We start from the raw sequence: 4,373 nt of genomic DNA on the forward strand, positions 1-4,373 counted from the left end.
ATCCTTGACAAAATATTGGCAAATCAAATACAAAAATATATGAAAAGGATAATATAGCATGACTAAGTAAGCCTTTCCCCAAGAATGCAAGCCTGAGCTACCACTCAAAAATCCATCAATGTAATTCATGACATTAACAGAATAATAGAGCAAAACCATATGATGAAATAAATAGATGCAGGAAAAGCATTTGTCAAAGTTCAACATTAATTCATGAAAAAAAAACTCTCAAAATAGAAACAGAAGGGAATGTTCTCAATCTAATAAAAGGATCTACAATGAAACAAAACAAAACAAACAGGCAATAATACACTTACTGGTGAAAAGTTGAATGCTTCTTCCCCAAATAAGGAACTAGACAAGGATATCTGCTCTCACCATTTCTATTCAATTTGGTACTGAAGGTCCTAGTCAGTAAACTAAAGTAAGTTTCAAGAAGTAAAAACACAAAGATTAGAAGGGAAGAAGTAACACAATCTCTACTAAGGAACCTAAAAAAAAAAAGAAAAAAAAAAAAAGAAAGAAAAAGAAAAAAAGAAAGAAAACCCTACTAGAACTAGTAAGATAAAGTAGTAAGTTCCAAGGCAAGCATACAAAATCAAATGAATTTCCATATATTAACATAAAATTGAAAAATAAAATTAAGAAAAAAATCCATTTATAATCAACAAAAACACTTCAAAATTCAACAAAAGATATATAAGATCTTTCTACTGATAACTATAAAATATTGCTAAAAAACCAAAAGATCTAAATAAATGAAGTGATAAATCATTTCTTGAGTCAGAAGAATACATATTTTCAAGATGTCTGTTTTCTCTAAATTGACCTAGAGATTCAATACAATCCAAATAAAAATCTCAACAGACTTTTCAGTAGAAATTGACAAGTTGATTCTTAAATGTATATAGAAATCCACAGGCTACAGAATAGTTAGAGCAATCAGTACCTGATTTCAAGACTCACCATAAAGGCTATTGAAATCAAGATGACATAGTATGGACATAAGAAGAGAAATACATCAAAGGAGCACAATAGAGAATCCAGAAATAGACACTCATATCCATGGTCATTGATTTTTAAAAAAGCACCAAGACAATTGAATGAAGGAAAAGCATTTTAATAAATGGTGCTGGAATAAGTGGATAAGCTTGTGGAACAAAAATTAACCTCAATCCCTACCTCACACCACACTAAAAAATTAATTTGAGATGGATTACAGACCTATATGAGAAAGCTTTAACTCTAAAGTAAAGGAGACGTAAGTGGTACTCAGGATTCATAACGAAAGCATGAGGATTTTAGATACTGAAAGGACCCTGCCATCAATTTTCTCTACATTGTTAGCTGAGAAAATTAGCTTAAAGAGATAAATAGTTTGCCCAACATCATCCTGATAGTGTATCTTGCTGAGAATATCTCGTATTCTCATTTCATTTCCTCCTACATTTTAGGATTCTCCAGAAAGCTAAATTTAACAGTGTCAGGGTAGCCTGACAGTATCCCAAGTCCAATTGTGACAGTTAATTGTCTGCATTCAAATCTAAGGCTATGACACATCAATCAAAATATAGACCCAGGCTGTAAATTAACACTGCTGATCTGAAAGACGAAAAAAAGAGAAAAAAAAGCTGAGAATAAGAGTCCTGGTGCCTCATATCTGATCTATGAGACATTATCTATCAATTAAAGGACGATTCAGCAAATATATACTGAACATGTTTTTCATGCCAGGGAATCACAGAGATAGAACAAGTGGTAAAACATTATTCTAATCCAGAATCTGTAGCCATTTCTTTAAAAAGTTATCTGTTGATGGCTTTATGCAAAACACCTCATGTATATGATTTAATTTAATCTCCACAAGATTCTTGTTGGTAGGGATTTTTTCCCCTCCATTTTACAGGGGAGAAAACTGATACACAGAATAGTTAAATTACTTTGTTCATGGTGACAAGATTGTTAGGTAGTGGGGTCAGGATTCAAAATCAGGCTTGCTTGATTTCAGAACTCAAACTGTTAACTTCTCCACAATATTGTCTCATGCTACTACTACTAATGGCTACTTGTTATTTAATTCCACTTATGCCAGTCACATCAAACTATGCCTTCTATATACATTTTTACATATTTGTGTATATATATAAATATCTTTCTACCATACATATATTATACATATACTACCCAACACCTCTGTTCCTTATAGAATAGGCTTACTATTCCCTAAACAAAGATTAAACTGAGGTTCAAAGAGTTTAAGAAATTTTCCCATAGTTAAAAGCTAGTAATTATACACCCAGAATTCTATGTTTAGAATCATATTCAATGCCTTTGCAATGACAGTGTCTTCCCAATATTTTAATCTGCCAATTCTAATGGCACGGAACGTGGGTCTTGATGGAACTCGAGCAAGAAACCAGATCAAGGCACACTGTCCTGGATTTTAGAGGCAAACATTCTAATATCACCACCTGGCTTTCAAGATTGAACTTTCTCTGGGAAATCAGCACAACCGTTTTCATCACCTGTACGTTGTAAGGCACATAGGCATGATTAGAAATATTTGTCTAATGTGATAATACATTTATGTATATATGGTAGCTAAAGAGTTGAGAGTACCAAATTGTTCACTCTATTTAGTTTTATCTGGCCAGTTAGCAGAACCAAAGTAAATGAATGCAGCATGCTTAGGTTATCAAACCAATCTGTTAATTCCAGAGCACCCAAATGTGTATTATTTCTCTCCCTTTCCTTTTTAAAACAGGTCAGTGGCTTCAATAATGCCACCTGATAAAGAAGTCAAGGCCTTTTAAAATTAATGTGCACATGCCCTCAGAAATCCAGTTCTCATTTTAATTTAAAACAGAAGTTCCTTTCTCTCTCTCTCTCTCTCTCTCTCTCTCTCTCTCTCTCTCTCTCCCTTTTTCTTTCAGGGACTTTTCCTATTTGAAAGCAGTCAAGTGTGTGTTATCATTATACTGGCAGTTTCTGAATGATTTAGGAAAAGATCAAAGTCCTTTGTTAATTGCCAAGTATAAGATATTTAATCATTTCATTGTGATTTATTGGGTGAAAATAGAATATGACAGCCTCCTCCAAAATTAATATAATGGTAATAAGTAAATGAAATAGCCAAATATAATAAGATTTCCAAATGTTAAATCAACATAGATTGTGCAGGATCTTGTTAAACTCAGTGACTTTCCTTTTCACTTTTGAGATTGTGAAATTCATTCAGTTGGCTCTGAGAAGAAAACCTGTGCAAGCACCTACCTCTTTGTTGGATCAATTGCATCACAATAAAAAGAGGATGCTATTTTTCTCTACACAGAATCAAGAGCAATGTTGTTGAACAACAAGAAGTTGTTTCACTAGGAGTTCTTTCCCTCCTACTGTCAGCAGTCAAGAAACAGTTGGCTGGGAATGTTTTACACGTCCTCTGCTTTCTTGTATTTTTAGTTTTGATATTTGAATTCTATGTAACCGAAAGCACATTCGCCACAGTGTGCTCTACCCCAAGTAAATTCCCATTTTTCTTCACCACAAAGTTTCTATGAAAGCTTCAATTTAATGTCTTAAAAATGAGTTTTTGATTCACTTAGTTTTGTGGTTTGATGGGCCAGGGTCGTATTATAACCTCTATAAGGATTTATCTAGACCGGGCAAAGCTTGGCTCTTAATACTTCTCCCATTGAGTTGATCTTGGAGCACTAAGGATACAAAGAAATAGGTATGCATAAATAAACTGACCATTCATTTCCTACAGCCTTGCTTCTCAGATTCCTAATGGTGATAATGATAGTATTTATCTCAGAGGGTGGTTTGAGGATTAAATAAGAGAATGTATATAAAGCAGTTAGCTCAATACCTAGAATTTATTAAATACCCAGTAAAGGTTAATTATTATTAATAATAATATTTTGACTAATATCTTTTCTTGTTATACCATTATTACAATTTACCGCATACTTTGTCATCTATTATTTCAGACACTTCAAGTTGAACACAAAAAAATGGTTCTCTGCTGGGATTATTTAATTGGTTCAGATTCAGATGTAGAAAAATGAGTTAAATGTTATGAAGCATTAATTAATGGAAAATTTTAAAAACGAGCATTTCAATTTAACTGGGATTTTCTGTTCTCAACCTACAGGGAAAAGAAAAAAAAAAGAGGAAATATACTCAAAGTACTTACTTAAAAAAATAAGTTTTAGAAAAATGTACTTGAGACAAGACAGATTCATTCAATACTGCTTTATTTTACATCCTTATTCAAAACACTAGTCAATGCAAATAATTTTTTATAATAATGGAAAATCACTTATCCATTCAACCAAGACTCTTGAATGCTTACTATGTGCCCCATGTTGGAG

The sequence above is a fragment of the Herpailurus yagouaroundi genome, unplaced genomic scaffold (assembly GCF_014898765.1).
Source record: "Herpailurus yagouaroundi ecotype Mexico unplaced genomic scaffold, PumYag 163, whole genome shotgun sequence".
Lineage (NCBI taxonomy): Eukaryota > Metazoa > Chordata > Mammalia > Carnivora > Felidae > Herpailurus > Herpailurus yagouaroundi.